General features: G+C 39.2%; 1 protein-coding gene across 3 annotated transcripts in view; it reads left to right on the top strand.

Moving 5' to 3' along the window:
- DOCK8 (dedicator of cytokinesis 8) overlaps positions 1–26,165 on the top strand; it is a 207,242-nt gene that overhangs the window by 19,671 nt on the left and 161,406 nt on the right. The window lies entirely within an intron of this gene.

The raw sequence follows: 26,165 nt of genomic DNA, 5'->3' as shown, positions 1-26,165 counted from the left end.
CAGTGCTGTGGTCCCAACTGCAGAACTGTTTTTCTTTCTTCCCTGCCCTTCCCCCGAGACCTCAAGTGGCTCCAGATGAAATGGGATGTGTGTGTGTGGGGGGGGGGGGGATGGAGTTATTTCATTTATCTCATTGACCAAACCTAGATGACTCTGACAGCAGAAGTGGTTTCGATCCTACCCTCTGGAAGAGTATGTCAGTGAAAGCGACCCCTTTCTCTCCACTACTGCATCATCCATCCTCTGAGATGATCTGTGGTACCTACTACTCCAGAATCTTAACTTGGTCTTTAATATTAGCTTTCAAAGTTTTTTCACCACCATCCATATAAAGAAAGACACGGTACATCACAGTCTCCCCCATTCATACACACAGAGCACTCCCTTCTTTTTAGCATATGTCACAATTTGTAGCCCTGAATTTGTGTGACTGTTTATTTCATGTCCCCTGCTGCCCCACCTGCCTCTGGTAGACTGGGGGCTTCAGGAGGGTAGGTTTTGCTAACTTTCCAATGTTTAGAGTTTAGCATGATACCTAGCAAAGAGTCGATGTTTAATAAATATTAATTAAAGAATTAATAAACTAATTTATATGGCCAGCCCTCCCCAGGACTGCAGGAATAGAATTCCATCACTCTTCTCAAGTCTAATGTCTGTTCCCAGCTATGGAGGTTTGAAGCTCAGAATTATTGGAGGTATTTTGCCACTGTAGCCGCTGAAGGCCCTAGTGGTGTTTTCCTCCTAGTCCACCTGCAGTTGGTCATGACAGGTGGGCCAGTGAATTTTGAAGTTGGCTGGCTGCTGCCTCACCAAGTTCTTGGGGGCAGGTGCATCCCTCCAAGGGAGCTGATGGAACGACTCTCCAGGGGCAGGGCAGACTTCTGGATCCAAGACACAGGACACCTGGGTTTTCTGACTGCTGGCCGTTTGTTTTGCCCACATCAGGTTATCATTCTGGTTCACCCACCTTCTGAGGCTGCTTTACTGATTGCTGACTTCAGGTCTAGGCCCCTAAGGCCTCACTCAGCCTACTGTGTACAGCGCATTCACCACTTTCAGCTAACAGCGTGGGTAATTTAGCCTTCCAGGATGCTTCCTTTTTTTTTTAATAGGCAGCCCTCCAAGTATTCATAATACATCTCTAATGATGAAATCATTAGGCGTCTTGAAAAACAGTGAAGAAACTGAAGGGTTCTCTTCATAGGACCCCAGGGAGGCTGACCCCTCTCCTACTCCCTACCATAGGCTGGCTCTATTTGCTGTATTGCTGTGGCTAAAGGAAGAAACATTATCTTGAAGCATCTCCTCTGTGCACAGTATCAGGCATTTTCCCAAATATCTCTAATCCTCACACAATTCCAGGTCATGGTCAGAATAGCCAACATCAGTTGGCTAGCACCAAGATGTGGATGTTAAAACTTCAAACTCATTAGACCAAGTGATATGAGACTTTGAGATGATTATTCAGACAATTTAGGCAAGCAGACAAAACAACTAAAATGGGCACACAAAAAACGTGGGGTTTTTTGACCTATCTTTTATTTGACAGAGGCAAGAGAGGCAGAGGAAATGGACTGCAGGAATACTTAAAGGATTATTTCTTATGGTGGAAGGAAGGACAAATACACATTTGAAAGCTTTAGAATATACCTATAAAATGATTCCACTTTTCTAGGGAGTCTTGCTATTGAATCCAGAGATTATGGGCATGTAATTCACAGGTAATTTACCAGTTTTTAAATAAGACCTTCAACAAGTCCAAGAAAGTTAGATAAACTAGATAGTGGTACCACAGGAAAAAAATGAAATTTACAAGTATTTTTTCTCTTTGAGCATTCAATTTAGAGTCTCATAATTGGCACTGAAGATCACATGTGAATATTGAGTATTTAAAAGGTTTTCTATGATCTGAATATTTTCCTTTTGATGCTTAGTAAAAATATTTTCATGTTTACAACCAAAATAGAATATAATACTGCATAAATTAATTGTCACTCACACCTGATGTATAGAAAGAAGTACGTTTCCTTATTTATCATACTATTAATTCGAATTTGCTATTTATTTTTGATGTCTCTGTCAGCTGGAGAAACAGATTATGAATTGCTATTTTATATGTTTTCACTGCTTCCACATTTTGAAAATTAATCAAATATGGCAATTTAATGAGCCTGTAGAATTTACATGAATTTTCTAATCTTTTAACCAAGAAAAGTATTTTTGACAGGAGATCTTTTATGGTGTCTATTTGTCATTTTTTAAATATTCAAACTAGTTTTATGGTAGAGAAATCTTTGTTTCAAAAGTGTGGGAGTCTCTGGGGAAATAAATATTTCCAAGCTTAACTTCTGCTGATAGTATTATTGTTTATAAACAAACTAAAATACTTCTAATTCCATTCTGTTGCTTCCACGTAAAGGATATTAAAAAGTTCTTTTATGATGCTCTATAAATTGAAAAAAAGAAACAGAGTTGACCAAGCAATCTGTGCAGATCCTGTGATGAGGTTCTTCCATATCTTCAGGAAAAAGAGTCTTGTGTTTAGTATAGAAATCCGGTGGAGGGGGGCCTCCCTGGAGGTGGCTTTTCAGGGGGACGCCGACACTGAGGAGTGACATGCTGCCACACTCACTCTACCCCTGGGCCTGTGTCCCTAGAGCCCCAGACGGGAGCTCTTGGTTCTCTCGCTTGGCTGTTTTCTCCCGTGCTCTCCTTGACCTGTGCCTTTTAGACAAAACACTAACATTGCCCTTTCTATCATCTCATGGCCTGACTCATTACCTGGTTTACTTGGTCAATTTTATGTTTTTTCCTTTCAAAGAAATACCATTCACTTACATCAAGTGCTCTTTTTTTTTTTTTTTACCTTTTCTGTGATTCAGTTCTCAGGGCCTGAGGAAAATCGAGACATAAGTGATGTTGATTTAGATTCTCCACCTTCCTGTTCCATCCCTCCCTGGCTCCACCCACTTCCAGCGTATTCTGGGATTCTGATCCCGACTTGGTCTGCAAGGACTCTCTCTACCTGTACGTGTCTTTCTTCTCCTCCCCCAGCCACCTTCGAAACCTCCCCTCCGCTGATCCGTCCTTCAACATGAATTGGTTTGTGGCTGGTAAGCACGCAGTGGGTTATTGCTCATAGAGTTAGCTGCATTTTTCCCGAGATAGAGGTATTACCACATGCAGGGTCACTGCCTGAGGAAGCAGAACTAACTCTGGAAAATGGGACTTTCCAGAAAGATAATCTTATGGATGGGCGTTTGTGGCCTGATCCTGTTCCTTCATTCTAGAGGACAGAGTGAGGTGAGGGCAAAACGGAATGAGTTCATCCCTCCACTCTGGGCAGGTAGCAGGGCAGTCACGCCCTCCCAAGGTGGACCCAATGCCCCATCGTCTCATTTCTCTCTTCGTACCTGGTTGTGTTTGTAACTGTTGTCACTGCTGTAAACACTTCCCTTACCTGGACCTCACAGGATGGGGGTAAGGTGGAGGCAAAGGACGGCTGGGAAGTTGCCCAGGATCTGAAGCCAATGCCAGGAAATGGTGAGCTTTTATGTCCAGAAATACGGCATGACTCTGGGGGATAGAACTGCCTACACCAGAGTATTCACATCCCAAATTTATCACGCTGAGTTTTACTCTCCGACAGTAGCCTTTTTAAAACAATACAAAGGTAAGTCACCATCCATGCCTTAGCCTGCCTCTGACTGCCGTCTGTTTCTCCACGAAGGTAAATGAGAAAAAGATCAGTCAATGATTTTTTATATACCATCAGCACTAATCTGACAGCCTCAATAAACTTCCGTTCAAAAACTTAATATGTAACATCAAGCCCTTCTTCTCTGTTCCTGGTTGGTTAGAGTGTATCACATCTGTCATGCCCTTTTTGGCCTTTCTAAGGATATGCTATTACTTTCAATGATAGCATCAAAACAATTCATAACACCCTGAAAGCTCAATAAAGTTGCCATTGGCCCAAAGGCCCTCTCCTTATTTTAAAACACAGGCTTTGTCAGGAGGAGCCACGTCTTGTGACCATCTGATCTTCATGGCTGTATTCCACACACTGAGGATCTCAGTTGTCATTATGTCCTGACACAAGCATTGACCATATCTTTAGGAGCATGTGCGGTTCAAGAGGAGAGGGCAAGAGAGGGCTGGGTTGTTTATTATTAAACTGACAGGAAACAGCCAAGGCTCATGTGCTACTGCTTTCAGTTGGGCAAAAGAGGATAAATTAATTGCTTTCTAGAAATTCCTTTCTGCATTCTTTAGGGAAAAATTTTCCATGTGGGGCAGATGATCAAACTGGGCAATTTTGAGCTCAACAACTTTGACATTGTCCCTTGAAGGAATGAAACAAACAACTGATTTCCTTTGAGAAAAGACCATTTATTATAATCTGTCTCCTCTGCAGAAAATATTCACAGTAGGACTCATCATAACAGGACCCTCTAATACCACATAATGTTGGGATTTTCATTGCTGGGATTCTCCCCTTTTTTTCTTCAATTTAATGCTTCCCCATATTTGAGAAATAAAATTTACTTACCTGAGCAGTTGCTGATCCTTTTCCTCTCAAGCTCAAATTTATTCAAGTACTACCAGCTGGGGCTTAACAACATCTAAAGGACATAAAGGGGGAGGAAAACCAATTTAAAAAACTAAGGACAATTGACAAGGAGAGTTGACAGTATGTATATAATTCCAGAGAGGGGTTTCATGAAGGATGAGAAGGTTAACGGTGTGAGATGCAACAGAAAGGTCAAGTTAGAACAGAACTTGAAGGCGCTCATTGGCTGCCCAGTGTATCAAGGGCAGCTTCTGCACGGAAGCCTGAGAACACAGGATTAAGGATGGGAGGGAAAGGGGAAGCTGGGTGGTCAGGGGAAGGGGAGAGATAGGGAGCCTGAGGATGAAGGGAAGGTTTTCTTTTCTGGTGGAACTGAGTTGAGCAAGTTTCTAGGAAGAAATGAGGAGTCGGAGGATAGGGAGTGCTGGTCAAGATTGTATATGAAACAGTTGATGAGGAGAGATCTTGAATACAAACTTGAATGACATTTCTGTTCCAGGTACCTCTTCTGCCTTCTGCATCCTGCATCCCACCCCCCCAAATATTTGGTGCATTAACGGATTTTGGGTTTCAAAGGGCGTCACTTTTCTTGTGCTTGAGATTTGTTCCTTGGTAAAACACGAAGGGACAAAACTATACACAGAAAAGAGAATCATAGTTAGTGAAAAATCAGCCTTCAGTAATTGCCCTTAAATCTTTTACCATTGCTAATATGGGTATTTGAATTACGTTTGAAACATATTCCAAGCCTACTTACTTGTGGAAGGATTAATGATATTGAAGCTGGGTTCAAAGTCTCAATGGCAAGCCAAAACCTGTTTGCTTCAGTAGTCAGGGTAAAGTTTAATATTTCTTTTTCAGAAAGCTTTCACATGTTGGGCTTTCCGTTGCTAAGCTGCTGGAACAGGAAAATGCCAGAAGTTTAACTCTTATAGCCATTATGTTATGCAAATTATTTAACCGTTATTGGCCTCAGCTTCCTAATTTGTAAAGTAAAGGTAATACCTACCTCATAGGGTTGTTGTGAAGATTAAGTGGGCTAATTAAAAGTTCCTGTCAAACAGTAAGCGCTCAATAAGTGTGAGCTAGCCTTAAAATTGTAGCAATAGTAGTCATAGTAGTAGGCTTTTCCAGATTACAAGGATTATGGATCCTAATTACCTCTGGTAATGGTGAATGACCAGGTTACCTGTTAATGGTGAATTATTTTAAGGATACAACACAAAGTAAGGAGAACAGGAAACTACTTAGCCAGCACACTAGGTCTGCAGATCCAAGGGAAATTCTTTTTTTTTTTTTTTCATCTCTTGCCAGTACTTACAAACTGCAGATTTGATATGAAAATTCAGATTTCCAGTAACACTAGGCATTTATTCCAGTGATGGCCTGGAGCAAAGTAGTCCCTCACTTCTCCAGCTGGGTCTGTGATCTCAGGTTTGCCAAGGTTAGTGCCAATCCCTACAACTAGGCAAGGGCCCAGGGCCTCCATGTAAGGCTGTTTAGGTTGCTCACTGCACAAGGCACCCAGCTATGGAGCCAAATAGGGGCTGAATTCCTACCACCTGCAAATGGCATTTCTTATAGCCTGACATGTTTGGAACTCAGGGTGATCCTCTTTCCTTCTTTTCTCTACCTGTTCCTCCTTCCCCCTCTGCTAGCACTGTTGGCACCTTTTCATTTCATGGCTTCTGCTCACCTATGGCTCCTACTGCTTTACAACTGCTGCTCTTGCATCTCTGTACCTCTGCCTACACCACCGTGTTTAGCAAGGTCAACTAATTTGTCCAAGATCACACAGTTAGTAGGTGATGAAGCAGGATTTGAACCAAGGGTGTCACTTGTTGGAAAATGATTACTATATAACTTAGCATGAGGATATTGAAGGTAAATTTCTTATTAGATTTTTTTTATTTAAAAAAATTCCTAGGTAGACTTCCTTGCAAAAATCAGGACAAGTTTTATTGTTGACTTTTTTTCCTAGCCAACATGCATTTAACCTAACTTGTTATTTCCTAATCTAAGGAAAACTGGAAAATGGACAAAGTTGGTCCTAGAGTACCCTGAGGTCCTAGAGTGATCCAAGGCACAGTGTGCTTTGTTCTGTCCCTGGGTCAGGGTTTGACTTAAAATGCATTAGTCTGAGACTAGCCTTGACAACCTGATTTTGCCTTCTTTTCTCTCCATCCCTCCTGGAAGAGGACTGGACCCCCATTCCCACTATTGCTTTTTGGGACTCATTATCTTCCTCAGTCCCCTAGGCTCCCAAGGGCTGGGCTGGGCTCCATTTCCTCAGTGTCCCTGTATGAGAGTAGTGGAAATAGATTAAGCCGATATGGTGACCTGACATCATAGTAGGTTTTGTTTATCTATTATTCTCTCAAGTGATAATCAGTTCAACCCAATGAAGCACTTCCTGTAATGCTTTAGAAGTGGTGGAAATTACAAGCATAGCAAGTTACAGGTGGTCAGGGATTTTTGTCCCCTTTAAATCATAACACACAGATGTCTGCCCATGGTGCCTCTTTAAAGCCACTTTCTTAAGAAGAAAAAGACCACAGTCTACTTTCTTAAGCACTAAGAGAACTGAGTTCTCATCCCAGCTTTGCTGCTTACAAGGCTTGTTAGCTTTAGCCAGTGGCTTAACCTCGCTGTTTGCTGACTTGTCCCTTAACCTCCCTGAGTGTTGTTGACTGGTCTTGCCTACTTCATTGGCAGTGAGGCTCTGGACAGGGAAGGTGAACCTTGGTAAGGCTCTAAAAGTGACTAGCGGGCCAAAATGAGATACTAGCAGAACTGGAGACATGTTCAGCAGCCTTCTTGTGGGAACACCTTGCCCTTGACCAAAAAGGGATGTCACAGGATAGGCTGTGTGAATTCGACTCTTTGCCCACCATGTGGCCTCTCCACTAGGTGTGATGTCAGGGACTTGTTTTAGATTTTTCATTTCCAAAATCTCATTCACGTTAATTACCACGTAGTAACTTTCCCCTAGCATGTTTTGTGCCGTCACCTAGTACAAAGGCATTTGAACACTTTCAGGAATTGTAACTATATACTTGTGCTTTGAGCAAAGAGGGTGGGTGCAGCCAGGATTTTGAGACGTGTTCAAACTCAAGAGGCTCTTAAAACACAAAGTGTTCTAGAACTGTAGGAAGTTAAAGCTATGAGTTATTCCCTTGTTGAGGGTCAAAAGTAAAGCTGTTTTCAGGAAAGTGCTTTTCCTTCTGTATTTAATCTTTGGGAACTGCATAGGAGAGCAGTTTAATAGGAACCATGGTATCAACAGTAAGATACTTCTTAAGGTAATAGCCAGACCCAGAGGAGAATTTGCAAACCCTTGGTAGACATACGGGTGACTGAAGAATTTGGTCATCAAGGTCTCACTGAGATATACAATTTCGTGCCATCATTTGTTATAGATTAAGATTTCTGAGCAAGATCATCCTTCTAAATGCTCATGGACTCTGCAGAAAATATGAGGACAGAAAATGAATAACTCCCAACTCACACTATTTGCTTACTGGCCAGTATTCTGGCTTAGCTGAGTACGTGCCTTCCGAAGTAGACCCTGTAATTATTCAGCATTTACAGTGCAGTCCATCCCACTTATGTGAGCAATATAACATTCCTGTTATTTTTTTTCCTGTAAAAAAATCCTTCTTTTCCATCTTTCATCCTTTTTCTTAACTTTTGAAATCTAAAGCCTTGAACTTGTTTACATAGAGTGAGGAGGAAAATATTTACTTAGGTTATCCTGGGAACCTTGACCTTACTGCCTTGTGGATAAGTCATTCCCCTGCTGGAGGAAGTGGGAAATTACAGACTGGACCACATAGACACGCATTCTCCTCCTGGTTCCGTCCAAGTGAGCACCAAGTATGTGTTATTACCTGAGATTCTGACGTTGGTTTAATAGCAAGCTAGGTTTCTCAGTCAGGTTTTCTATTAGCTTTGAGGTCATCTGGCAGTCATTGCCTGTTCTCAAAGTGTGCTTAGATGGATGGCATCTGAACCCCTGAGGCTGTTCGAAGTGCAGATTCTGGCCATGCTCAGACTCATGAATCAGAATCTCTGGAGGTAGGGCCCAGGCACCTGCATTGTTGATGGGTCTCCTGGCTGATTCTTATGTACCCTTAAGTTTGAGGCTCACAGCTGGAAGAAAAAGAATTCTGGGACAGAGACAGCAAAGGAGGTGTTCAAAGTTTGGTCAAGTTAGCCTTGTTGTTATGTCATTAACTTGAATACCAGAAGGTTTCATATTAAAGTTTTATAAAAAGAAAAAGAAAAAAAATATCAATACATAAAAGGAAAGACTGTCACATATGTGCCCAATTATAAATGTTTTGCATAATTTTCTAGGCATCTAAACAGAATGTCTTTAGGTCATCCTTATAATTATTTTGAGACTCTTTGAACTGTTTTGATTTTAAGATGAGTAATAAGAAAGAATCATCAATTAATGGAGGAAGAAAGAAATTTCTTTATATACAGTCCTTACTTTTGCTATTTGTCTCTTTAAAAAAAGTTCATGTAACTTTACCATGCATGTCCTTTAGTCTCTTCTTATTTCTCACTATTAAGAATATACCCAGAAGTATAAATTTTGCTGTACTTTTATACAGTAAGTATAATATCATTGTTCTAATATTGCACATGGGGGAAATACCACATAAGAAGTCTCTTCTCGGAAACCTGGGAATTCCCAGGTGGTCCAGTGGTTGGGACTCCTCCATTCCTTGTTGGGGAACTAAGATCCCATATACCGTGCAGTACGGTCCCCTCAAAAAAAGGAAATCTCGTCCCCTCAAAATTAAATGAGTTACTATTTTTAGCCATTATTCTTGGCTTAAAATACTGCTTGGTCCATAACTCAAGCTTCACTATTTTGACAAAGTAAATACTCTAATAACTGTCATCTTGAATAACTGTTCAGTGCACAGAATATGCTCACAATTATTAGGAAGAGATTTAAGGGACTTCTGCATATATCACACTAACGTGCCCAATACTTTAGTAGGGGGTGAGTAAAGGAACTTATTTTTATACTTCGATAGAAATTTTACTAAGGATACTGCTTCAGGATTTTTGTGGTAAATAGTGGATGGAACCCAGGAATGAGGCTCTTTCTATCTGAGGCCAGCAGGAAAGAATATTTGCAAAAGTGATAAAGGACATGGTGGTTTCCTGGAAAATGTTGGCAGAAGACTGGGCCTCGCCTCCGGAACAGGATGAGTGCTCAAGCTAAGTGAGTCTAAATATGCCCATTCAGCAAGAGAAAAAACCAGAGAGAGGAAGACTTGACTTTTTAGGTCAGGGCAGGCTCTGCATCAGAACATGACCCAGTCACCCAACTCTTCTCTGTTTCAGTGTCCTTTTCTATAAAATGGGGATATTACTTATCCCATGGGAGAGGTGTTATGAGGATGGATGTGGCTTTGTAGAATGTACACGATAGTAGGAACTTACAGAGAAATTTAGAAGCCTCCTTTGCTCTCTGAGTGGCTAAATTTGCTTAGTTGAGAAGAGTCTGGTTACCTTCCCTTTTTGAACAATTTCCCCTCATTTTGGCCATCTCCTCCCCTCCCATGAAAGCACTGAAAGATACCCTTGCCTCTAACACCTATTGTCTTGAAACCCAGAAGGACCATGAGCTGAAGAATCACTGAGTAGGGCAACGCTTCGTACCCACTAATGGTGGCAGGAGCTCATTCAGATGTCAGCTTCTTAAGGGCAGGGAGTTTTGTCCATTTTCCTCACTGTAGAACCTTGAACAGGGAGATGCTTAATAAATATTTGTTGAAAGAATATATCAATGTCGGACTTCTGGGCTTACATCTCATCTTTCCTTTCTAAGGAAATCTTCTCAGCTAAGAGATTCTCTTCATTCTGTATCTTTCCTCACCTAGCTCTTTGTCTAAAACATTCCCCTTTTTAGTCTCCTCTGCCCCTCACTTCAGAGCTTTTTCCTAAAGTAAACAATAGTTCGCTATTAATAGCTTAATAACTTAGGAACGGTGCAGTTTCTTTGGTTTAAGAAGCACTGTTCCCATCCTCCAATCTAAAATAAATTTTGAGGAGATGGTTTGGAACTGGGGAAGAAGGGACTGGGGGAGGTGGTTATTTGGGGTACATTGACAATTTGTATAAAGTGGCATATTTTAGTTAAATCTGGCTATGTAGGAATGTAAACATCATTAAATGAATGTCTGTTAAGAGTCTTGATCATCAAATTAACTAGCTAGGCAGGGTTAGTTAAATCGAGGAAGGGTGATCAGATGGCAAAGTGGAAAGTCTGAGGGAGGATGAGTACAAGGCAAGGGAAGGCTGGCAGGTAGAGCTGGGATTTGTCTGCTACAATAGATCTGCGATTCTCAGACTTGAGAGCGCATCAGAATCACCTGGAGGGCTTGTTAAAACACAGATTGCTGGGCCTCACCCCAGAGTTTAGGGTTCAGTAGGTCTGGGGTGAGGCCCAAGAGTTTGCATTTCTAACAAATTCCCGGGAGAATGTTGTTGGTCCAGTGACCACACTTTGAGAACCATTGCATTATAGGGTGTGCAAGAAGATACAACCAATCTTACAGTCCTTTAGTCCGGCACAGGTTGAGGCTGTGTTCAAGGATGAACCAAATCTTTCTCTCTCAGTCACCTCAATAAATTAAACTAAATTCCACAGTTTAACACAGGAAACTCATGAAAAAGGAGGAAGTTAAAATCACCCATTTTATTTTATGGTAAAAGGCATTTGCACTTCATAGCTGCAATCACCTTGGGTAGCAGAGGTCAGAGGGCTCTCAGGGTCTTACGCGAGGAGCTGGCCACGTCCAGGACAAATACCTTAGATAAATCACAGATCAGAGTGGAGAAATGAGGTACTTTTAACCAAGAGCACCCAACAATGTTTCTTGAGTTAATTGAATCCAAATAGATCAGGAAGTGGATACAAGGGTGCAAACAAAGTATACTGAGAATACAGTTTTATTTATAAATTGCAGGAGACTTAGAAACAAAATAATAATGATGAAGGGGGGCCTGAAGAGACTTTTAAGATGTTCAGGCGCATTCCTGTGCGTCTCAGCAGAAGAATTTACATTACTCAGAAGATTGACAGGTGGGAAGTTAAAAATGTGTGTGTGTGTGTGTGTGTGTGTATGATTTGTTACAAGATTGTGGCAACCACAGCACAAACAATTTGGAAAAAGGCAAGAGAATATGGGGGAAAAACTATTATTATCCTGCCACTCTAATACAACTGTGATAGTGTTTCCTTCTAGTGGTTTTTCTTCTGTATATTTTTTAATAGTGCATTTAAATTTAAATACATTTTTTGAGCTTATATAATCATAGTGACTAAGAGCACAGTCTTTGGAGTCAGATAGCCTTGGATTCAAATGCTGACTCCAGACATTTCCAGCCCTGAGTTTTGCGTTTGTTAAGCTTGCAAAGATAAGCTCAATTTAGAGTGTTGCTGTGTGGATTCAATGAGATGATATGCATCAGTGCTCAGCACAGGACCAGGCATAATGTAAACACTTGATAAACAGTGGCATGATTTTCTGTTCTCACTAAAAAGCTGAGTCAACTTTCCACAGTCCTAATAATTGGGAAGTTTTTCTCAGCATTTGAAAACATACCTATTTTTATTTCATGAGTTTGGCAAAATTTCATTCCATAACTTCTTCTGTGGTTCAGACCCTGCTTTGCGGATCTTTTATGACCAGCTTGTTGAGAGCTCTTATTACTTGGGTTTTCTTGAGTAGACTCATCAAAGAGGACTCCAACATAAGGAGGACTGTTTGTGCTTGAAGTGAGAGGTTGGTTCAGTTGCTCTTTAGTTAGGTTGTGTGGTTTTGCTCCAGGACTGCAGATTCTGACCACACCACTGCAGGTACCACATACAGCCATTTAGGTGATGGGTTGCTAGGGAGACGGGTAAGAAAGAGGTATAGATCTCTCACCTCTACTGGAAAAACAACCCCTAGCTCAAACCTGGCCAAATTTACATCTGTAACCTGAACTTTCATTTCTGCTCCAGACTGATTATCCAGCTGCCAACGTGACCTCCACTTGGAGTCCTTTTCATTGGGACCACAAACTCAGTATATCTAGACCTAATCCTCAGCCTGATGGAAGGTAACCAACCATATAGTCCTGAGTTTTACAGTTGCCCTGTAAACAAAGGCATTAACTTTATTAGATGGCAGCTTCCTGCCCACAAAAGGCAGAAAAGTTCCTCATTGAAGATCTTGGTTTTGTTTATCATGTAAACAGATCTTGACTCTACAGGAGAGTTACAGATAACAATAGGCAGAATAGCCAATTAGTTCATCAACTCCTTAAATTTGATGAAACCATTTTGTACGTTCTCTTATATTTCTGGCTAGCGTATTAATTGATCAAATACTATGGAGGACAAACACACAAACCTTTTGACCTAGTAACATCACTTCTAGGACTTTATTCCACAGATATGTTTATAAATGTATGAATTAACTCATGTGCAATTTACTGAACAGCATTTGTGCTGGCAAAAATATAGGAACAACAAGGAAATGTAAATTGGTGTGGCCAATTTGGAACACAGTATGAAAGTCCCTCAAAGTTGTTTTAAATGTTGCCATTTGCAACTACATAGATGGGCCTTGAGGGCATTAGGTTAAATGAAATAAGTCGGAGAAAGACAAATATCATATGATCTCACCTGCACATGGAATCTAAACAAAACAAAATAAACTCATAGATACAGAGAACAGATTGGTGATTGTCAGAGGCGGGGGTGGGGAGTGCGCAAAATTGGTCAAGGGCGTCAAAAAGTACAGACTTGCAGTTATAAAAGGAATAAGTCATGGGGATGTAATGTACAGTATGGTGACTATAGTTAATAATGCTGTATTGCATATTTGAAAGTTGCTAAGAGAGTAGATCTTAAAAGTTCTCATCACAAGAAAAGACTTTTTTGTAACTATGTATAGTGACAGATGTTAACTAGACTTATTGTGGTGATCATTTCCCAGTATATACAAATACTGAATCATTATGTTGTATACCTGACACTAATATGATTTTATATGTCAATGATACCTCAATTTTAAAAAATTGGAAACAACAAAAATATGTAAAAGAGACGAGTTAAGAAATTATTGCCAATCTATATAATAGAATACACATGCAGCTGTAAAAAGAATGAGGCATTCTTATCTATTAGGTGAAAAAAGCAAAATGTAGATCACCAGTGAATGGATAAACAGATTGTGGTATTTCCATACACAATGTAATACTCCTTCTTAAAAAAAGAATGAACTATTGGTACACACTACTACATAGATGAATCTCAAGTATGTGTTCTCATTTGTGTAAAGAAAATGGAGGAAAGACTGTATACATGTATCTGTGTATATACAAAAGGTACAGAAGAAACTTATGTGGAAGGAACCTGCATAACTGGCAGACAAAATTAGGAGGGAGACATTTTACAGTGTTCTTTTTTTATACTTTTTATATTTAAAAATATGAAAGTATTGCATACTCAAAATGAAAATAGAATAGTTTATAACTGTCTAGATATTATATATCATTTTTCTTTGTTTTAGTTTTTAATCAGTTTTTAAAAATCCATTTATTCAGCCTATGTGCACAGACATAAAGAAGATGCTTAATGTTATGCCATTGACAAAAATAAGCAAATGTTTAGAAAGCTAATATGTTTTTGTTAATGTCTAGTTTAATTCCACTCTGGTGTCAGACTACCTGCTCTATAGGATTTTTGACCTTTGAAATTTGTTGAGATTTGCTTTATGGCCCAGTACATGGTCAATTTTGGTGAATAGTTGAGTGTGCACGAAGAGAATGTGTACTTCGTTGTGTTGTGTTTTCTGTATAAGTCAATTAGATCAAGTTTATCATATTCAAATCCCATATATCTCTAACTTTTTAAAATCTACGTGTTCTGTCGCTTACTGAATGAGGTACGTTAAAATCTTTCACTATAATTGTGGATTTGATATTTTTCCTCTTATTTCTGCAGTTCTTGCTTTATACATTTTGAGCCTTTATTACTTGGTACATACATATTTAGGATTGCTGTATCTTTCTGGTGAATTGATCCTTGAACATAATGTCCTCTTTATAGTCAAGTGTCTTGCCTTAAAGTCCTTTTTATCTGGTATTACTATAGCTACCCAAGCTTTCTCTGGCTATTTTTGCATAACTTTTCCCCACTACTTTGTAAACAGTTCATCTAGCCACTTACTCAAGAGAAAGGAAAGAATACATCTATATAAAGACTTACACTTGTATGTTCATAGCAGCTTTATTTGTAACAGCCAAAACCTGGAAATAACTCAAATGTCCATACAGGTGAATGGATAAACAAATTGTGGTATAGTTATGCAATGAAATACTCCTCTATAATAGAAGGGAATGAACTATTAATACACATTACAACATAGAGGGATCTTAAAATAATTATGCTGGGTGAAAGAAGCCAGACAAAAAAGAGATATATTGTCTGATTCCATTTATATAAGATTCTAGAAAATGCACACTAATCTATGGTGACCAAATGCCAATAAGTTACCTAGGTGGAGGGGGCAGGAAAGATTAAAAAGAAGCGTGAGGAAACTTTGTGATTGCAGTAATAGTTTCATGGGTGTATATCTACATCAAACTTATAAACTGTACATCTTAGATATGTGCAGTATATTGCATGTCAAATATACCTCAATAAATCTGTTAAAAAATAAAGTATGTCTTTTGTAAGTAGCATATAGTTTTCTTTTTTATTGAAGTATAGTTGATTTACAATGTTGTGTTAGTTTCTGGTGTAGAGCAAAGTGATTAGGATATATATATATGTTTTTTCCATTATGGTTTATTAACAGGATATTGAATATAGTTCCCTATGCTATACAGTAGGACCTTGTTGTTTATCTAGTTTATATACAGTAGTTTGTATCTGTTAATCCCAAACTTCTAATTTATTCCTCCTGCACTACCTTTCCCCTTTGGTAAACATAAGTCAGTTTTCTATGTGTATGAATTTGTTTCTGTTTTATAAATAAGTTCATTTGTATCATATTTTAGATTCCACATGTAAGTGATATCATATATGTCTCTTTCTCTGTCTGGCTTACTTAGTATGATAATCTCTAGGTCCATCCATGTTGCTGCAAATGGCATTATTTCATTCTTTTTTTTTTAATTTTTTTTTGGGGGTACACCAAGTTCAATCATCTGTTTTTATACACATATCTCCGTATTCCCTCCCTTCCTTGACTCCCCCCACCTCGAGTTCCCCCCACCCTCCCCACCCCAGTCCTCTAAGGCATCTTCCATCCTCGAGTTGGACTCCCTTTGTTATACAACAACTTCCCACTGACTATCTGTTTTACAGTTGGTAGTATATATATGTCTGTGCTACTCTCTCGCTTCGTCTCAGCTTCCCCTTTACCCCCCGCCCCCTCCCATACCTCGAGTTCTCCAGTCCATTCTCTGTATCTGCATCCTTGTTCTTGTCACTGAGTTCATCAGTACCATTTTTAGATTCCGTATATGAGTTAGCATACAATATTTGTCTTTCTCTTTCTGACTTACTTCACTCTGTATGACAGACTGTAGTTCTATCCACCTCATTACATATAGCTCCATCTCATCCCTTTTTATAGCTGAGTAATATTCCATTGTATATATATGCCACATCTTCTTTATCCATTCATTTGTTGACGGGCATTTAGGTTGCTTCCATGTCCTGGCTATTGTAAATAGTGCTGCAATAAACATTATGGTACACGTTTCTTTTGGGATTATGGTTTTCTTTGGGTATATGCCCAGTAGTGGGATTACTGGATCATATGGTAGTTCTATTTGTAGTTTTTTAAGGAACCTCCAAATTGTTTTCCATAGTGGCTGTACCAACTTACATTCCCACCAACAGTGCAGGAGAGTTCCCTTTTCTCCACACCCTCTCCAACATTTGTTGTTTCCAGATTTTGTGATGATGGCCATTCTGATCGGTGTGAGGTGATACCTCACTGTGGCTTTGACTTGCATTTCTCTGATGATTAGTGATGTTGAGCATCTTTTCATGTGTTTGTTGGCCATCTGTATGTCTTCTTTGGAGAAATGTCTATTTAGGTCTTCTGCCCATTTGTGGATTGGGTTATTTGCTTTTTTGGTATTAAGCTGCATGAGCTGCTTGTATATTTTGGAGGTTAATCCTTTGTCCGTTGTTATTTCATTCTTTTTTATGGCTGAGTAGTATTCCATTGTATATATGTACCACATCTTCTTTATCCATTCATCTGTCAGTGGACACTTAGGTTGCTTCCATGTCTTGGCTATTGTAAATAGTGCTGCATTGAACATTGAGGTGCATGTATCTTTTCAAATTAGAGTTTTCTCCTGATCTGTAGCATACAGTTTTTTAATGTAATCTGATAATGTTTGTCTTTTAATTGAAGAATTTAATCTAGTTATATTTAATGTGATCACTGATATACTTGAATTATTTTCTTTTTTTGAGCCTTCTCCTTCCCAAGACTTAGATAACTTATCTCAAATATGAGGGTAATAAAACTTATCTACCTATTTCCCTAGGTCATTTTGAGGAATAAGTGAGATCATTATACATGAAAGTCTCACTATGTTAAAAATCATTACAGTTTTCAGTTTCTCTCTTGGTTTTCAGAAATGAGCAAGATGAATCCTAGGTAAAATTGTAAAGTAGATGTCACTTTTTAACAGAAAGTTTTATATTTAGTCAAATCACCTGGCACTGACCTGGCAACACCGCTGTACTTTGAAACTGAGTATAGTGTCCTTTTAATTTTTTAACCTTTTGACTCTCTTCACCCATTTCTTTCACCCCACACCCACCACTGGCAAGCACTAATTGCTCCCTGTATCTAGGAACTTGGTTGTCTTGGTTTTTTGGTTTGTTTGTTTTAGATTCTACATGTAAGAGAGATCCTATGGTATTGTCTTTCTTTCTGACTTATTTCATCTAGCATAATGCCCTTGAAGACTATCCACGTTGTCACAAATGGCAAGATTTCATTCTTTTTTATGGATGAATAATATTCCTCTGTGTGTGTGTGTGTGTGTGTATAATTTCTTTATGCATTCATCCGTTGATATACACTTAGGTTGTTTCAGCATCTTGGCTCTTGTAAATAATGTTATGGTGAAAATGGGGTTGCATATATCCTTTTGAATTAGTGTTTTCATTTTCTTTGGGTAAATACCCAGAAGTGGAATTGCTAGATCATAGGTGAGCTCAATTCTTAATTCTTTGAGGAAACTCCATAGTGTCTTCCATAGTGGCTGCATGAATTTGCATTCCTGCCAACAGTGCACAAGGGTTCCCTTTCCGCCACATCCTCACCAACGCTTGTTACCTGTTGCCTTTTTGATAAAAGCCATTTTAACAGATGTGAGGTGCTATCTCATTGTGGTTTTGATGTGCATTTCCCTGATGACCAAGGATGTTAAGCATCTTTTCATATACCTGTCTTTTTTTCAAAAAAATGTCTATTCAGATCTTCTGCCCATTTTAAAAATCAGATTTCTTGGATTTTTTTTTTCTGTTGAGTTCAATGAGTTCTTTATATATTTTTGGATATTAGCCCCTTATCAGATATATGGTTTGCAAATATTTTCTCCTATTCATCAGGTTGCCTTTTCGTTTTGTTGATGGTTCCCTTCACTGGACAGGAGCTTTTCGGTTAGATGTAGTCCCACTTGTTTTTGCTTTTGTTGCTTTTCCTTTTGGAGTCAGATTCAAAAAATCATCACCAAGACCTATGTCCAGGAGCCTATTACCTATGTTTTCTTCAGGAGTTTTCTGATTTAAGGTCCTATGTTCAAGTCTGTTTTTGAGTTTAAATGTGCATTCCTACTTTGTTTTTTTGGTGTTTTTTTTTTTCTTCTATTTTTCAACCTGTCTCTTGTTTCCATAGAGATTACAACAATACATACTTGACTTATTAAAGTTCTAATATTAATGTTTTTATCATTTTACAGACAATGCAAGAACTTTAGAATCCATGAACTCCACTTACCCTGCCACCTTTTGTGTGATGGTTGATGTATATTTTAATTCTATGTTTATTTAAAATTCTACATCATCATTATTATTCTTATTTGGTACAGTCACTGTCATTTAGATTTACTCACGTATTTACCCTTTTGATGCACTTCATTGCTTTCAGCACTTTTGTGCTTCCAACTGGGATCACTTTCCTTCTGTCTGAAGAATTCTCTTTACTGCTTCTTGTAGTATGGCTCTGCTGGTAATAAATTCTCTTAGTTTTTGTTTATCTGATGCAGTCTTTATCATTTATTTGTGAAGGATATTTTCACTGGGTAGAAAATTCTGTATTGGTAGTTATTTTCTTTCAACACATTAAAGATTGATGTTGCATTGGTTTTGGACTTTACTTTTTCAGTTGAGAAGTCAGTTACTAGTCTTACTATTACACTTCAAAGGTAATATGTCTTTTTCCCTAGATGTTTTTAAGAGAGTTTACAATTTCTCTTTAATTTTTAGGAGTGTTCCTATGATGGGTCTAGGTTTAATTTTCTCTGTATTGATTTTGAGGGGGTTTGTAGAGCTTTATGAATCTATGTGTTGGTTATTTTTGTCAACATTATATCTTTAAATGTTACTTCTGCTCTTGTTATGTCTCTCTTCTTTGGGGGCTTCAGTTTCCATAGTTAGATCTGTTTCTTTATGTCTCAACACAGTTTTCTGGAGAACACCTCCTTTTTAACAAACAGTTACAAGTAAAAAGCACTCAGTATTTACAGGTGTTCTTTTAGGTGATTATGCTGCCTCACTAGAAGGTGGTGATAATGGAAGGAGGGAAACTAACTTATAAGGTGATATCTGGGGGCCGGGGAGGGGGGGCGGGGGAGCCAATCCCTTAGAGAATCGCTGAAGACACTGAGTAATCCTTCTTCTCTAGCTTGCTGCAGGAATCCTCAAACACTGCAGTCATCTAATAAATATTCTTCTGTATTCAGAGGAATTTTCCAAGTGAAAGGGACCTGGGACTCCCCTGTGAGGAAGAAACACAAGTTCCACAGCTTGTTAATAGAGGCAGACCTCTCTTTGTAGTCATGTTTCCACCTGTTGAATCATCTTTGCAGAAGTTGTACATTTATTGCATGTCCGTTTATGAGAAGAGATGGAAAATATGAGAAACTCTATAACTTGAAATATTTATTTTGATGCCTCAGGCTGATGAACTTCTGAGAAATTCATTGCTCAAAATGTATGCATGTATGTATATGCAAGGATGGAGATAGACAGATATAGATATGTAAATAATAATATAATACTATTAATAGATATATAATATGATTATAGCATATCTATAACTGTATATTATATATTACATAACATTATATATTATATACATATAGAATTTGCTGCAGAAATTCATTTTGTAGCCTTTTAAATTTAAAGATGTACTTCACTAAAAGTATCTGAGGATGCATCTCAGAAAAAGCCTTAGATCATTTTTTTGTGGTCAGTTCTAGGAACTACTCACTCTTGAGCCAGCTCTGTGTTTTCAGATGTTATCCATGCCCTCAACTGTGATCCACCCTGTGTTATTTACATCATTCAGAGGTAGTTTTTCTACATACATACGGCAAATTTTAAAAGCTTTATTATTGTATTTATATGACACTGCCCTAAACTTATAATTCAGGAAGTCTGGGGGGTAACATTCTTTCACAGCTTACTTGGTGCAAATCATTTTTTAGTTCTGAACAATGGCTATTTGGCAAGGTTTAACTGTTCTGTATGCTTGTGGCTACATCCATATATATGCCATCCACAAATGTCTCTAATTATTATTTATTACCAACTGTTTACTTTACACGTTGTAGTTGTTGAGTGTTTTACAGTCAGTTGTTAGTTACTAAGAGTATATGTACACTAAGAGTAAATTATGTTTTTCTTTATTCCACTCCTTTCACTATTGTTTAAAACATGTTGGATTCAGGAAAATCTTAAACCTCTTTAAATACTTATAGACAAGGTTTTTTTCTTGAATCAGTTTCAAAATCCTCCCAACCAATTTGGCTGCTGGCCTTGCCAGCATAGAGTGAAAGAATTTTCTTTTAGGGATGAAAGCCAGAGAGAAGGCTTCTGGGGCTGTTCGGTTTCCTAGCACAGCTGCTGGTGTAGATGCTGCTGCTGATTGTTCCACCTGGAGAGTCTCAAGCATCTTTGCCAGTTAGAGCTGGAAAGGTGCCCAGGAGATCCTATAGCCCAGACCCTTCATTTTACATGTGATGCAACTAAGACCCAGCTTGGTTAACTGATGTACTTGAACTCAAAACAGCTGGCAAATGGCAAAGCTCAGGACTAGGTCGCTGAGTTCACCCTCTCTTTTGCTCTTCTATCTATGTCTGTTGTAAAGAAACAGGGCGGCCCGATGGTTAAAATACTTGAAGTAGGAGTATAGAAACCTAACGTCCAGATGTCATGAAATGGTTTTAAAAAATGCTTGAAATGCAGTGTTTTTTTCCATCAGGCCTGTTCCTGCTGTTGTTGTTGGTTTTGTTTTGTTTTTTAAATATGGTTCCAAAGTCCCATTTTCCCAGAAGCCCCCTAAGCATTCTGAAGCTGAATTATCAACTCCCTCCTCTTTGCTCACAAGGCACTGTGCACATTCCTGTATCATAATGCTTATGATATCATATTATAACTATTCAATTATCCATCTGCCCTCCTCCCTCCCACCTACTGGACTGAACTTCCAGGATCAGCAACAGTGTCTTTTTTGGACTTCAGTCCCTAGCACTTGGCAGAGCGTGTGGCACTGTGTGTGCCCTCACTGTTTTATGAATGAATGAATCAACCAACCAACCACTCTTTCATAGACTTGCCCTGTCAGTGAATCTTATGCTTTCTTGGACATAAAACCCCAGGGGTTGCTAGTTAAAAATACCCTAGAACAGTGGAGCAGGGTCTAAGAATCTGCATTTTTGTTAAGCACCTGATAATCTGATGCAAATGATCCCTAGGCCACACTTAGCAAGCTCTGCTCAATCATTAATTCCACTGACACTCAGTTCCAACTCTATATATAACAACAATCTGTCCATCTGCACAAAAACGTAGAGCTTTGCTACCTATCCCGTTCCATCACTCTGACCCCAGAGTAGAGGTATCAACATTTGTAGAAATAAAGATAATAAAGCATTTCAAGTTGTTAGAAGAAAGGTATCTTAGCTCATCAAGGAAATGTGATATAAATCTAGCATCATAAAAATTATCCTAGACATGTTGAATTTGATCTGAGATTCAAATGCAGAGGAAATAAAACTCCCACATAATGCCTGCATGGACACCACACTGATTACTTGAACTCTTTCCCTGGTTGGGTTCTCTTATTTGTGTTCCATATCAGTAAATTTAATAGCTGATGTTTACATAACTTTCAAAAATCCCCAGTAGTGCATCTATGCCTGCATGGCACTTTATAGGTATGCACTATTTTTTTAAATGATGACTTTAGGGACATCCCTGGTGGCACAGTGTTTAAGAATCTGCCTGCCGTTGCAGGGGACATGGGTTTGATCCCTGGGCTGGGAAGATCCCACATGCCATGGAGCAACTAAGCCCGTGCACCACAACTACTGAAGCCCTCGTGCCACAGCTACTGAAGCCCACACACCTAGAGCTCGTGCTCCACAAGAGAAGCCACCGCAATGAGAAGCTCGTGCACTGCAAAGAGTAGTGCCCACTAGCAGCAAGAGGAAGCCCATGTACAGCAACAAAGACCCAATGCAGCCAAAAATTAATTAATTAATTAATTAAAAAAATAAAATAAATGATGACTTTAAGCAACTATATAAGAGAAAGAGCTGAATTGAGGTAGTTATTAAACTCCCTCTTTAGAACTACCAAAAAGATTTCTGAACCTTCCGGTATATTTATTTATACTTACATTGTTGGGATGTTTGTATTCAGTTCCTCATACTACTTTTTACTTGTAACTTATTTCTGTATGCACATTGCCATACAAATGTTTAAATGGTAAAATCATATTTCATGTATTTTATGAGGTTATTTACTCGGTGCTTCCCCTAATGTTGGATGCATTGGCTACTTTCAGTCACTTGCTGTCATACACAAAGTTCTTATGTTCATTTTTGTTCAAATCATGTTTTTGTCTGTATGAATTTCATGGGGTATATTCCCATGAAAGAGTGACAACAGTTTCAGAGTTCTTGCTGCATATTACAGCATTATTTTCCAGAGACACAACACCAATATCCAACCCCACAGGGGTTTTCCCACAGCTTGACCAACGTATAATTTTATCATTTCAGACTATTTTTGCTGATTTAAATGGACATAGGGCCTCTCCAGAGTTACTTTATTTTGAAGTCCTTTAAGCGAATACGGAGCAATTCCTTCCTACGTGGGATGATTCACTGTTTTCATTTTAAGGACAAACAGTTCATCTCCTTGTTTGACAGTTTGGAAGAGACAGGTCGAATGGCCTCTTGTGGGACTGAATTCTGTAGGGACAGGAAATAGGGTTGGGGCAGGCTTGACATGTCAGGGAAGAAGATCAATTGCATAGCTCTGAATCAGGAAGCTTATGTGAAGGATTGCAATAGGAACTCCAGCTGTTTCTGAAGCGTTGGGGAGCAGGAACATTCTGATGGCGTGATGAAAATGGTATTGGGGCTTTGCTGGACAACCAAGGTTACTTCAAAATGAAAGTAAGAACCTGTCCTTCCTGCCATTCTGTGAGTCTCTCACAATGTCACTTCCTTTCATGAACGTTTTCAGATATTCCCAATTCAGGTAGACCCTTCTAGTCTGTGACAGGAAGGGCTTGAGAATGGCCACAAAACTAAAACTCGTTATTTGAGAGGCCTTGGGGGAGGATGTGGAAGCAGAAATCACAGGAGCAGTCAGTCTTATCCGTGAAAAGTCAACTCGGTCACAGAAAAGGACCTTTGCTCGGATGTCTCCACCCTTCGTGGCTATTGTCACCTTCTGAAATAAGCAAATAAGTGATTGCTCTGCTGCTTTGGGTTCCTGTGGTGCCAAAAACAAGATAGGATGTTGTTTATGCAAGATGGCCTTTTGTTTTGGATAGTAGTCCAACCTGTTGTTTTTTTTTAGAAACTGGTGACTGTCGTCGAACTTGTAATGAAAATCAGCCTATTGAGCACTGGGGATCAAAATCTGAAAGTTCTCCTTTATTCTTAGCTGTCATGCTAAATTCTTGCCTTCTCTCTTGTTCTATAGAGTACTTACACACACACACACACACACACACACACACACAGAGCACACATTTATATCTGTACCTATCAGCTGTATTTAGAAATAATCAGATACCGCACAATTCACACATTTAACATATACAATTCAATGTTCTTTTTAGTATATTCACAGAGTTGTGCATCCATCACCACAAATAGTTTTAGAATATTTTTATCACCCCTAGAAGAAACCTGTCCCATTAGCAGTCACTCCCTATTTGCCTTCAATCCCCCCAGCTGTAGGCAATCACTAATCTACTTTCTGTCTCTATAGATTTGCTTATTCTAGACATTTCATATAAGGAATTATACAGTATGCGGTCTTTTGGTTTAGCTTCTTTGACTGAATGTAATGTTTTCTAGGTTCATTCATGTTGTGGTACCTATCAGTACTTCTTTCCCTTTTTTATTGCTGAATAATAATCTGTGTATGATACACCTCATTTTGTTTATCCATTCATCAGCTGGTGGACATTTAGGTTGTTTCCACATTTTCATTGCTGTAAGTAATGCTGCTGTGAGCATTTATGTATAAGCTTTTGTGTGGAAGTATGTTTTCCTTTTCCTTGGATGTAAACCTAGGAGAGGCTTTGCTGGGATATGTGGGAGCTCTATGCTTACCTTTTTGAGGAACTGCCAGACTGTTTTCCAAAGCAGGTACACAATTTTACCTTCCCACCAACAATGTATGACTGCTTCGATTTCTTCATGTCCTCACCAATACTCGTTATTACCCATCTTTTTTTTTTGGTATATCCACCCTAGTGGTTGCGAAGTGGTAGCTCATTGTGATTTTGATTTGCATTTCCCTGATGGATAATATGCTACTTACTCCTTATCCTAGTATTTTCTCATACTTTAAAAAAATAAAGAAAGAAAATACTTCAGGAAACGAAGGAGTACAATTAATACAGGCTGCTATAACTTCTCTGGGGTTTCACATCTCATTGCATCATAGTGTAAGGGGCTACCACTGACAAGAATGTGCTCCAGCCATTTTCTTCCATTCTTGTATCCATTCATCATTCAGTGTCCTGGGAAGGGGAGAGAATTGTCTTGCATTGGGTTGTGTGTCCATCCCTTTGATTTGTAGTTATCCCTGTGCAACATGAGTGTGCCAATCCTGAAAGGAAATTGAGGTGCTGTTGGGTTGGGAGAATGGATGCCACAAGTGGGACCAGGACAGGTTTCCTGCTGAGATTGGGAGCCAAGCAGATCATGTCAGAAACCTCATCATGCAGGAAAATTAATAATTATGCCCTTGCATACTTTATAATGGAGAAAATATAAGATTTATTTATGATATTTAAATATTTTAAGTGATAACTTTTAAAATGTATATATCTCTTTGATGGACACACAGCATATTTCAAATATAGGGTCTCATTTGATCCTCAATAATGCCAGTTTCTAGTTCTATTTTATAGGGGCCTCATTGTGGTTTAAATATACTTTTGTGAACTTAGCCTAAGAATCCAGACACCAAAGACTGACAATGAGAAAACGTGTTCCAAGTTACAAACAAATGACTAACAAGTGAGTGTGCAAAAGTCAACCTGCTCGATGTTGAGAATGGACTTGAGGGCACGGGGTGGGGGGTGGGGGCACAGAGGAAGTTGGGACAAAGTGAGAGAGTAGCATTGGCATATATACACCACCAAATGTAAAACAGATAGCTGGTGAGAAGTTTGCTGCGTAACATAGGGAGATCAACTCGATGATGAGTGATGACTCAGAGGGCTGGGCTTGGGAGAGTGGGGGGGGAGTCACGGGAGGAAGGGGATATGGGGATGTATGTATAAATACAGGTGATTCACTTTGGTGTACCTCAAAAACTGGCACAACAGTGTAAAGCAATTATACTGCAACAGAGTAAAAAAAAAAAAGTCAACCTGCTCATAATCCGAGAGCGCTGGTGATGACTCCTGCCAACAGGTGTGTGTAGACAGTGGCGAGCGACTTTCCCTCGGCTACAGGGATGTTGTCTGAGGGCTCAGCAGTATCACTGCGGCTGACTCAGAGGAGCGGTTTGGAACAAATACAGTCCTTGGAATTCCAGATAGCATCTCCGGTGCCTGTGGGGAGGTGGAAGTGTTCATATAACAGCTCTCGGGCATTTTCTGTGAAAGCAGGCAGCGACCAGACGGGCTCAACTGCTTGAAAGCAGAGTGACTGGTTCAGAATGGCGGTTTAAAGGACTCTCGTCAGAGGCCAGATGTCTTTATGTGGAGAAAATGCCTCTGAATGGCCTGGGAAGAAGGAGCCAAGTGCCCTGGATCTTTTCCTTGGGCTG

The sequence above is a fragment of the Hippopotamus amphibius genome, chromosome 2, assembly GCF_030028045.1.
Source record: "Hippopotamus amphibius kiboko isolate mHipAmp2 chromosome 2, mHipAmp2.hap2, whole genome shotgun sequence".
Taxonomy (NCBI): domain Eukaryota; kingdom Metazoa; phylum Chordata; class Mammalia; order Artiodactyla; family Hippopotamidae; genus Hippopotamus; species Hippopotamus amphibius.
The sequence above is the reverse complement of the archived record's forward strand: the minus strand, read 5'-3'. Positions and strand labels throughout refer to the sequence as shown.